This window comes from Macaca nemestrina, chromosome 4 (assembly GCF_043159975.1).
Source record: "Macaca nemestrina isolate mMacNem1 chromosome 4, mMacNem.hap1, whole genome shotgun sequence".
In the NCBI taxonomy this organism is placed as follows: Eukaryota; Metazoa; Chordata; class Mammalia; order Primates; family Cercopithecidae; genus Macaca; species Macaca nemestrina.
The window spans coordinates 101551842-101563850 of NC_092128.1; the positions used below are offsets into that span (position 1 = coordinate 101551842).

At 50.2% G+C, this 12009-nt stretch overlaps 1 protein-coding gene across 1 annotated transcript in view; it reads left to right on the top strand.

Moving 5' to 3' along the window:
* The first annotated feature begins 1051 nt into the window (after positions 1-1051).
* The window catches only part of LOC105475819 (ADCYAP receptor type I), an 82873-nt gene continuing 71915 nt past the window's right edge, over positions 1052-12009 (top strand). Inside the window, exon 1 of the mRNA XM_071094996.1 lies at positions 1052-1070. The gene's annotated coding sequence lies outside the window, so the exon portion shown is untranslated. The remainder of the gene's footprint in view (positions 1071-12009) is intronic.

Consider the following 12009-nt stretch of genomic DNA (forward strand, 5'->3'; position numbering starts at 1 on the left):
ATGTGCCCCTCTGACCATGTTCTTGGCTACAGCCTCGTGAGGCCATCAGCGCCCCGTGCGGGAGGAAGGGCCCGGGCTCTGTCCTCAGCTCCTGGCCACACACCTTCAGTGGCAATGAATCTGCCCCTCACCCCCTGCACCTCAGTTTCTGCATCCACCCCACAGCATCCATGGCACCACAGCAGTGTGTACATGCGGCTGTGGCCCCTGGGAGAGGCACCTCTGGGACCACCGGCCATCTGGCCCTCGGTAGCCGTGTGGCGCAGATTTCCTCCTCCGTGGTCTCCCGGGCAACGCAGAGCTGCCTGCCAAGCCTGCTGCCGGGCCTGGCTCCCGCGCAGATCTTTAGTGCCACACAGAGATGGCTGATGGCAGGAGCCAGGGTGAGGCCCAGCCTCCCCAGCTGTCACAGGGAGCAAATCAGACAAAGGCTGAGTTGGGAGGGGTGGGGCGCCGGAGCCCGGGGGCCTGGGAAAGTAGCTAAGAGGCCCCAGCTGCCCCCTCCCATCTCATCCTCCCAACACTGCCCTCTCAGTGACCCCTGCTTCCTAGAACACTCTCTTTGGAGTTTCTCAGCTGTGGGCCTCAGTTTCCCCATCTATCAAATGGGAGGGGCCAGGTCTCTGACCCTCCAGACAAATGGTCTAAGACAAGAACCCAGCCTGGATGACAGAGGCCTGAGGAATGGACAGGCTTTCATGGCTAATGGCCTTCAGACAGACGCCCACACTGCCACTGAAGGACTTTGAAGGGTGGATGTCTCAAGGGCATTTATTAGCTGATGTCTCCAGGGCCATTTGCTCCAAACCACCCGCTGCTGCTCACTCCATGCCACTGGTGAGGACTCTTCTCCCAGGATGGCTTTGCCCTTGTAGTTTTTTCTGCTGCTCCCAGGACTTGCAGGCTCTGGAGGCTGGGCAGTTCTGTTTTAGATCACAGCCACTCCTGCATTGACGACACCATTCCACCCTTGTCCTGAGTGAGGCAGAAGCTGGAGCTGACCCTGGGACATGGGGTTGAAGGCAGGATGTGCAGAGAGTAAAGAGTCCTACAGACTGCTGCTTCTGTATGTGAGTAGCTGGGCAGGGAGAGCGGCACCCACGGACCAAGGGTAAGGGAAGGAGGTGCTGTCCTACCTACAGCATACCCTCAGGTAAAGAGCAGAGATCCAGGCATTCCCCCATCCAGGTTGGGTCCCACAAATGACCAAGAGGCTTTCAGAACCAGCAGGCACAACTGCTGCAGTGGGGGGCTCCCTTGGGAGGGGGCAACTGGCACCATCAGGCAGCCAGATAGACAAGGATGCTGTCGGCCCTCAGGGCCCCTTTCGTGAATTAGAATAAAAGACGCCCTCTCTAGGCAGTCCTGGCCCTGCAGTGCATGAATTTCAGTCCCTCACACCTCCCTAGGGTGCCATTGAATGGAGCAGAACCTCAATTGCTGTATGTAGCAGTCTGCCAAGCAGAATTGGAGAGGCAGCAACTCTTTGACCAAACACTGGAAAATCAAGGGAGATTCCTGACATGGTTGCATGGGGGAGGGTTTGTTGACCGTGAGCCTAGACCCAGAGGCCAGTACAGAAAGGGCATAGGTTCCTTTAACAAATATTAATTGAGAACACCTATCCAGTGCCTGGCACTCTTTCAGATGCTGGGAAGGGAGTGATATCAAGATAGACAAGGTCCCTGTGGTCCTGGAACTTGTGTCTTAGAGGAAAGAGTCAGACAATAGTAACCTAGAAAAATTATCAGACAGCATGCAAAGACTCAACCACAGGATGGATGGTGGGTGAAAAGTGATGTTAGATTTGGGGTTGGGAGGTAGGTATCTGGTAAGACTCACTGAGCTTTAAGCTGAGACTAGAGTGATATGAAGCAATCAGCAACGTAAGCATCAAGGGGAGAAGTGGGGCAAGTCAAGGGACCAGGTTGGAGAAGATTGTACTGAAGGAAAGAACTTGGCCTTGTCCGGGAACTGAACAAGGAGGCTTGGGAGGAGTAGGGGATGCAGAGGAGAGAAGAGGGGATGCATTCTGGAGGCAGGGGCTGGATCTTGGGACTCAGTCACCCACTGTGAGGGGTCTGGACTTTTTCCTCAGTGCAATGAGAAGCCATTCGAGGAACTGACCCAGAAGAGACTCTAGAACAATGACTCTCAACCGGGTGTTGTCCCCACAACCCCCAGGGATTTTTAGCAATGTCAGCAGAGTGTGAGGATAGGAGTGCTACTGGCAGCTGGTGCGTAGAGGCCAGGGATGCTGCTAAACATCCTGTGATGCACAGGGCAGACAGCTCTCCACTCCCAACAAAGAATTATCTGGCCCTAAATGTCAATAATACTGAGGTTGAGAAACTGCTCAAGATGTTGGAGTCCCCCCGGGTCCTTGCTCTTTCAGAATAACTCAGGGTCAGGGCTGGGCGTGGTGGCTCATGCCTGTAATCCCAGCACTTTGGGAGGCCGAGGCAGGTGGATCACGAGGTCAGGAGATCGAGACCATCCTGGCTAAAAAATAGTAGACCTCGTCTCTACTAAAAAAAAATACAAAAAATTAGCCGGGCGTGGTGGCAGGTGCCTGTAGTCCCAGCTACTCAGGAGGCGGAGCTTGCAGTGAGCAAGTTCACGTTACTGCACTCCAGCCTGGCAACAGAGTGAGACTCTGTCTCAAAAAAAAAAAAAAGAAGAAGAAGAGGAAGAAAAAAAGAATAACCCAGGGTCACTGTACTCTAGCCTGTGGCTCTTTCTATATACATTCTGGGTTCAGATTTTGTCTCCACTGCTTGTCCAAAATGTCAGCGGTGCAGAGGTTGAGAAACTACTGTACAGGAAGAAGGGAAGCATCGCAACTACTTAGACCTGTGCTGAATGCAGTAGCCACTGGCCACATGTGACTTTTGAATACCTGAAATGACCGGGCATGGTGGCTCACACCTGTAATCTCAGCACTTTGGGAGGCTGAGGTGGGTGGATCATTTGAGGTCAGGAGTTTGAGACCAGCCTGGCCAACATGGTGAAACCCCATCTCTATTAAAAATAAAAGTTAGCCGGGAATGGTAGTGTGTGCCTGTAATCCTAGCTACTCGGGAGGTTGAGGCAGGAGAATTGCTTGAACCCCGGAGGTGGAGGTTGCAGTGAGCCGAGATCTTGCCACTGTACTCCAGGCTGGGCAACAGAACAAGACTTCGTCTCAAAAAACAAAACAAAACAAAAACCTGAAATGTGGCTAGTCCAACTGAAGTTCTGTGAGTATAAAATATCAGATTTCAGACTCAGCACAATACAAAGAATACAATATCTCACTTGTATTTTTATATGGATTACATTTTTAAATGATAAAATTGTGTATATGTTGGGTTAAATAAAATATATCATTAAAATTAATTCCACTTATTTTTTTTTAATAATGTGGCTACTGGAACTTTTAACACTCCATATATAATTCCCATTTATGGACCACAAACTATATTTCTGTTGCCCAGCATTGAGTTGACTAGCAATAATACTCATTGTACCGGTTCCTGTGTCCTAGCACTCTTCTGTTTTATGTACCTCACTTAGTTTTCACAACAATCTCATAAGGGAGTTATTGTTACTATTTTTCAGCTTATATATGAGGGGACTATGGCCCTGAGAGGTTAAGTAACATGCCCAAGGCCACACAGGGAGTAAACATAGAGCTGGTTCCAGGGTCTGGATGTCCGGAGGATGGTGGCTTGGCTATGATGAAAATGGTGGTGACAGAGTGATAGAGTTTGGATGTTCGTTTCCTCCAAATCTCATGTTGAAATGTGATCCTCAGTGTTGGAGGTGGGGCCTAGTGGGAGGTGTTTGGGTCATGGGGGCAGATCCCACGTGAACGACTCCATGGCCTCCCCATGGTAATGAGTGGATTCTGGCTGTTAGTTCACTTGGGAGCTGGCTGTTTCAAGGCACCTGGCACTTCCTCTTCTCTTTCTTGCTCCCTCCCGCGCCATGTGACACACCTGCTCCCCCTTCCCCTTCCACCATGATAGGACGCTTCCTGAGGCCTCACCAGAAGCAGGTGCTGATGCCATGCTTCTTGTACAGCCTGCAGAACTATAAGCCAAATAAACCTCTTTTCTTTAGAAATTACCCAGCGTCAGATATTCCTTAGCAATATAAAATGGACTAACACATGGAGAGAGGGGAGATGGTTCAGCGTTCCCAGGGACTCCTCAGGACTCACTCATGGAGTGGGCGTGGTGATGTGTAAGGGAAGGGATGAAAGCAAGAACACTCAGTAGGGCTTTGCTGTGAACAGCGAGGTGGGGGGTGATGCCTTTTGCTGAGATGGGGAAGCTGGGGGTGGTACGGCCTTGGAAGAAGAGCTCCAGAGTTCTGTGTTTGTCCTGCTAAGTTTGAGACGACTATAGACATATAAGAAAGCAGCTGGATTTGCAGAGGGACACCAGGGGTGGAGAAAGACATTTGGGGGTCAGACTTAGTACATTGATAGAATTTAAAGCCATGAGGGGCAATGCGATCACCTAGAGAAATTGTAGATGTTGGAGAGAAGGTTGCTAGGATAGAGCCTGAAGCATACCAGCAGTTAGAGGGTGAGCCATGGAGAAGGATCAATGCAGGAGGCTGGGAGAGAGATTCCAGTGAGGCAAAAGGAAGACTAGGCAGGAGAAGAAGTATCTCAAGTGGGAGGGTGTGGTCAGTTTCCAGGCTCGCTCACATTTTGCCTGTCAGCCTCTGGCTGGCTGGAGCAAGCAAGATAGCAGCAGGGCTCATTGACCCAAGGTAGGGCATCTGGGTAGCTGGGCTCATTTCCAGGCCCAAGCCCTCCAGGGTGGCCAGCTTCATGCTGAGCTCCTGCAGCTAGGCATTTCTGGTTCCTGAAAAGACATGGAGGAGCAGGAGAGTGTCAAGTGGCCCCAGCTGAGGCAGGAGGAAAGCCCTGAGGTGTGGGCAGGGTGGCCCAGGTCACTCGTTTGAAGCAGGTAACCCTACCTGCTTCAAAGTGACTTCTGTACTTAAGATAAATATCCTTTAAAGATAAACATATCCTTCTTTTGGGTGAAGACAAAAGACACAGGGAAGGTCTAGGGAGAATCATGCCCACAATGGGTGGATGTGGGACTCCCTCCCCTGATCTCTCTTAAACATGTCAACCCTATCTTCTCTAGACTACTCTTTCTTTCTTAGGCCATAAGAGAAGTTTCTCCTCCTTGAAAAGCACATTCAGCTCTGGGCTCTGACAGAGTTTGGGGTTCAGGACATGAGGGGAAAGGTGGGTAGAAACTCTGATCTGAGCTTTCTGTGTCATGACCCTGGCACTAGAAGTTTCCATTTGGCCCCCATCCCTCGCTCCAGCTGTCTCTCAGCTGATTCACAAGGTCTCTGTCTCCAGGAATCTGTTCTCTGCAGCACGTGTTTCTGGTTTGACATCTGCTCACTGCCACCTGGATCCTGGCACCACTCGACCTGGCTTTTGTCCTCAGTCTGCCCACTCTTGGCTGCCTTGGGCACCCCCCACCTCTAGCGCAGGCCTGGTTTTGTCTCTTCCACCGCCTCCTTGATCTGCCATTCCAGCTTACCAGCCTCTGCTCGTTCCCTGTCACTAATTTCCCCATCAGCAGCTTCCCTTCAACCGCACTGCCCGCAGAACCAAGTGCTTTGTCAATGAAAAAGCCCTCTGGGGGCAAACACAGGAAATTAAAGACTCTGCACACAGTAAGAAAATCCATTCTCTTTCATGGATTTCTGCAGTCCAATTGCTTCTACTTCTGCTGAGTGGCTGGGATCTTCTGGTCACTCACACCCATGGGGGCTGGCCAGGGAGGGTGATGTTAACAAGGAGGGCCTCTGTCTGAGATTCCATCATCCACAGTTCATGTCTTTGGGGCGTGGAGACTGCCTCCTGCATCACTAGGGTATGTGTGGCAGGAGAGTGTCTTCGGATCACTGTTAGAGGCAAACACCTAGAGTGGATGTGTTGTTGGCTGAGAAAGAGCGTGTCCTGCTGGAGGGGAGGCACACAAGTCCAACCTAGCTTTGTGGTTCTGAGAGGAACGTGCTAAGGGAACGACCTTCTACAGGGTGAAGGCGGAACCACCCATCATGTTCTCTACTCCCAGCAAGTTAGTACTTTTCACCCCCTTGTCTAAAAAATAAACGGGCTTAGATCAGGTGGTGTTTAAGGTCCCTTCCAGGTATAATTTATTCAGCAAATATGGATGAAGCTCTATACATGTGCCAGAACTTTCAGGAGCCTCAACTAATTGTGCCCAGGGCCCCAAATCAAACAGGCAGAAGCTGCCTCTCTCTTACCTCCCAGGGCCAACCCCTGTGAAGAGGCCAGGCTCAGGCTGCAGCCCGGAGAACAAGCTCATTGACCTCGATGTTTGAAAGCCTTTGAACCACAAAGGGGCCTCAGGGACACTCAGATCAGGCTGGCATCTTCTCTGAGAACTCCAAGACCCCATCAAGGAGCACTTCAACACCATGACCAGGCTCTGAACACAGAGGAGGAAGCTTGGTCATCAAGAAGGCAGGTCAGGTGCTGGGAGAGGAAGTCAGGCAACTCCCTTAATGGAGGTTGCAGAGCACAGGGAAACACAACCTCAGATTGAGATGCTTCCCCCTCCCCCTGACCCCGAAGAAGGAAAGAGCAGGGCCTGGGCAGAGGGGACATGGAAGACTCCTTCAAGTTACTTAGGACCTGCCAGCATGTCCCAGTGGAGGGACTGGGAGCTGAGGTTGCAGCCAGCCCTGGGAGAATCCTCCAACTCAGGGATCTGGGTGGTGCCACAGTCCAGACATTGGGAGAGCAATTCCTACAGGGCAGGATAGGCAATCCTGGTCCCAGAGGCACAGCAACAGGGGAAGATGTAGGGACTGGAGAACCAGTAGGCATCAGGGTAGGGGCTCAGCAGCCAATTATCCAAGTCTGCCTGGACACGGGATCCAGGAGCCCACCCATTCATCCATACATGTACCCACCTGCCTTAGTCATTTGTGCTGCTGTAACAAAATACTTGAGGCTGGGTCATTTCCAAATAATGAAAATTTATTCCTCACAGTTCTGGAGGCTGAAAGTCCAAGAGTAAGGCACCGGAAGTTTCCGGGTCTGGTGAAGGCTGGCTCTCTGCTTCTAAGATGATACCTTGCTGCTGCGTCCCCCTGAGGTGGAAGGCAGAGGGCAAAAAGGACTAGGGCACCCCCTTCAGCCTCTTTTATGAGGGAACTAATCCCATTCAAGAGGGCTCCACCCTCATGACTTAATCACCTCCTAAAGATCCCAACTCTTAGTACTATCACATTGGCGATTAAGTTTCAACAAATGAATTCTGGGGGACGCATTCAGACCACAGTACCGCCCATCCAGGAAACGTTTTCTTCTAGGTTTTCCTTTCCTCCCCATTCCCACAGTGCTCCTGCCCAGTGGGTGCCTCCCACACCCACCCACTGTGGGCATGATTCTTTCTAGACCTTCCCTGTGTCAGACAGGTCCTCCTAGCCCTGTGTCTGCCCTTTCACATCCTATCCTAGCAGCCTAGGTGGATAACCATTTTCTCACACTTGTGGATGGTCACCCCAGCTCTGTCTCCCACAGTCCTCTCCCCTACAAGCCACAAAGCTGCTGGACACCTCACTGTTACAGAGCATTGACAGTCTTCTGGGGCTACCCTTGGGCCACACTGAAGGTTTGCTTGATTAAATTTAAATGAAGAAAAGGAACCAATATATAGTGAGCATCTAATCGAGGACAGATATTTTGCAAGTTCACTCACAGCCCTCTGAATTTGGTATAACCCTGTTAACAACAAAAAGAGCTAGTATTTACTATTGACTACTACTATATTCTAGGCATTAAGCTGAGTAATTTGAGATGAAGAAACAGGCTCAGAAAGGATAAGCAATGAGTAACTTTCCCAGTGGCACATAATCAGAGAGTGGCAACGCTGACATTCAAAACCGGGTCTGGCTGACCCTTTGGAAAATCCTTATGGTGGGCCTCCCTGCATCCTCCCTTTCCCACTGACCCTAGCCCTGTAAACCACATTCTCCTCCTGACCTAAATGCTATGGGCTTTTTCCCTTCTGGGCTTTCACTTGCGTCTGGCACATTCTTCTGTAAGCTCCCTAAGAGCACTAGGGACTTTATAGGTTCCCTTCATCTCTCTGTCTCTCTCTTGCTCTTCTGTCCACTCTCATCCAAAAGACAGTAGAGGTAGGCCCAATGAAAGGTACTTCATAAATTCTTATTGTTTCATTAATGACTTTGATGCTCACAACAAAACCTACCTTCTTGGTAGTGTTGAGCATAGCTATTCCCTTTTACAGATGAGCAAGTTGAGGCCTAGAAAAACAAACAAACAAAAAACTGGCTGGTCATATAATAAGTAAGTGGTAGATGTCCCTGAGTGCTCATCTGTGTGTTTGCCGTGCAGCCTGGCCTGGCACTTGAAGACAGGGTCATCAGCTGCAGTGACAGACATTTGTGGTCTTGCCCTGGGCAGGGGCTCCTTCCCAGGAGGGAGAGGGGAGCCCACTCCCTGTCAGCCTGTGGCCAGGTCAGCTGTGAAGACCAGAGCAGCTTCCTAGTGGCCAAGAGGCAGCCCTGGGAGGGAGGGAGGAGACAGACCAGTGATGTCACTGCAAGGCCCTGTCTGAGAGGACTACTGTGCTTCCTATCTGGCTTTCCTTGCCACAGTCCATATGGGTGCTGTGCTGGGGATGGCTGGACAGTTGCTACGTGTCACCCGCTCTTTCTCACATCCCAGCAGGGCCCAGAAGATGTAAGAGGCACTGCAATCGACAGGACCTGAAGATTGATTCATTTCTCACTCTATCCTTCCTCCCTGGGCCATCTCATCCACTCCCATGGTTTCAATTGCCATCCATACCGGTGGTTCTCAGCCCTGGCTGCACACTACAATCACCCGGGGAGCTTTTAAAAACATGCCCATGCCAGGCCTGCTTCCCAGACCTGATAAACTCAGAATCTCTGGGTTGGGACCCAGGTGTCAGGATTTACCAAGTTCTCCTCTGCAGTCAAGGTTGAGAACTGCAGATTAATTCACCCTCTGATTACACTTTCTTCCAACTTCCATCTCTCTTCTGAGTGCCCTGCCTGCTCCTTTGATGTTTCTCCCTGTGTTCCCCTCAAGGTACCTCAAACTTACTTGCCCAAGTCAAGTTCATAATCTTTACCACCACTGCCTCCCTCCATCTCAAAGTCTGTTTCTCCAACCAGGGCTCCCTGTGTCAATGAACATGACCACCATCCATCCAGTGGTATAAGACAGGGACCTTAGGGCCAGCCAGCCTTCCCTCTCTTTTCCATCATCTTCATGTGTAATCCACCACTCTGTGAATATTTGATTCAGCAGCTGTAGCAGAGAGACCCAAAATAGCAGTGCCCAAACAAAATAGAAATTGCTTTCTTCCTCACATAAAAATGTGAGTAGGCAATTCAGGGCTGGTATGCCAGTTCCGTAATCACGGGTTTGGGCAATGGTGGGTTGGGTGGCGGGGAGGGGGGGTGGGGGGGGGCAGGACTCCTGCTAAATCACGTGGCTTTGCTCTCCTTACAAAGCAGCTTCCTCCTCTTTGCCCAAGATTGTTGCCCTAGTTCCCACCATTGCATCACCATTCCAGCCAGTGGGGAGGGAAAAGGGAAAGGGGAGGCCATACCCCTCCCTTCAGGGGCACAAACTGGATGTTGTTCCTATCACTCCTGCTCACACCCCACTGCCCTGAATTTAGTCACACCTCACACCTGGCTGCAAGAGAATCTGGGAACTGTAGTCCTGCTGTCTTTATCTCCTAAGGTGGTCTCCAGATCCTCCATCTCTCTCTACCTCTCCCACCATTCCATTAGTCCAAATCACATCTTTTGCCTCATCTACTGCAACAAGCTTCCTTATTGATTTCCCTGCATCCTTCAACCCGATCTTTCCCCTGCATCCTGGGTGACATTTTTAAAATGCAAATGAGGCTTTGTCATGTGTTCAGCAGCTTCCCACTGGTCTGAGGTAAAACCCCAGGCCTTGATGGGCCCCCAAGGTCTGACCTGGCCCTCCGGCCTCAAATCCAACCTCTCTCCCTTGCTGTCTGTCCTCCAGTCATGCTGGTCTGAGTCCAGTGGGTTGAGTGCTTGGTGCCTCCCTCTCTACTCACAGTTTTGCTCTTGTTTCTTACTCTGCTGCAGTATCCTCACCCCCTCTGTCCCCACCCAGCGCTCAGCTCCCTTCATTTGTTCTTCAGATCTAAGATAAACTGACTATTTCTTTGGGAGGCCTCCCTGACCGCTGGGTGAGCTCAGGCTGTCTTGTTACATAGGTTTATGGCACCCTATTCTTTATTTCAATATCACAGGTTGTTTTACATTATTTGTGCAATTATTGTTCCAGTTCTGTGTACTGCATCTGACTATAAGCTTCAGGAGGGCAGGGACCACTGCCACCTCAGTGGTTGGCACTGTGCCTGGCCCACAGGAAATCTGTGCCAAATGCTCGTTGCTCAGGTGAATCATGAGAGCTGGGGAAGTGTGAAGAATGACTCCCAGATTTCCAATTTATCCAGGAGATGAATGTGGTATCATCTGTGGAGGTGGGACATGGCGGGGAGGGCGCAGATCCTGTGTCCGGTGTTGGAAAGACTGGGCTGGACATGTCTGTGAAGCCACTGGGGTCAATAGGCTGCTGGATGTATGGCTCTGGACCTCTGGAGAGAAGTCCTATTTCAACCAACTGACATTGGATTCTTGATCTGGACCCAGGTTATAAAGGGTCAAGTCGGCTAAGAGGGCAGCCATTCAGAAGGTCTTGGCATGGTCCAACATTAGATGGAAGGATCTGGAAACTGGGAGCTACTCTAATTCTCCTTACCGAATTCTAATCTTGAAAGGTCCGTTCTGAGCCCTTCAGATGGTCACGGAAGCCAAGGTTCTGAGTAGCAAGCACAGCGAGCACAGGAGGGCTGGGTCTGTGCTCCCCTCCTGTGTAACATTGCACACTTCCCACCACAAGTTCAAATCCATGAGCAGTCTAGCTCAGCAAACACTCATGGAATGTCCACTGAATGCCAGGCCAGTGGGATGGGTGATGATGGCTGTGGTAGTGGCAGAGTAGTGGCAGTAGTAATAGCTATTGCTTAGAAGGTAGACTCACACCAAACACTATCCTAGGCATTATAACATTTAAATACACTTAATCTTCACAGCAACCCTATGTGCCATTATTCTTCACATTTTACAGCTGGGAAAACTGAGGCAATAAAAAATTAAAAACAAGATCACAGTTAGTGAGTGGCAAGAAATGAAAAGAAAGACTATAGTCCCTTTGCTTGAAAAAGTTTAGAGGTGGCCAGGCATGGTGGCTCACGCCTGTAATCCCAGCACTTTGGGAGACTGAGGCGGGTGGATCACGAGGTCAGGAGATCAAGACCATCCTGGCTAACATGGTGAAATCCCATCTCTACTAAAAATACAAAAAATTAGCCTGGTGTGATGGCTGGCACCTGTAGTCCCAGCTACTTGGGAGGCTGAGGCAGGAGAATCGCATGAACCCAGGAGGCAGAGCTTACAGTGAGCTGAGATTGTGCCATTGTACTCCAGCCTGGGTGACAGAGCAAGACTCCATCTCAAAAAAAAAAAAGGTTTTTAGAGGAATGGGGGCTATTTCCTTGGATTCTCTATAAATAATGAGGATAAATATTGTCACTCCCATTGGACAGACAGGGAAACTGAGGTCCATAAAGGGTTTCTGGTAAATGTAACATTTAGCTGCATGAATTCTCACTTCTTTTCTTTTGTCCTTCCCATCTTGTACACATTAAGATTAATCAAGCTTTCCCTGAAAGAGACTAAACTAATTTTAAGGAGACAGGTAGCTGATGGCCTGGCTGCAAGTCAGTGAACGGTAATGGAGAACCACTTCCAAGGATGACTTTCAGCATTCTGATGGAATTCACAGAGCTCGGCAGTTTAAAAGGTCCTTTACAGAACTTGACCCCGTGAGATAGACAGCATCATCCCTGA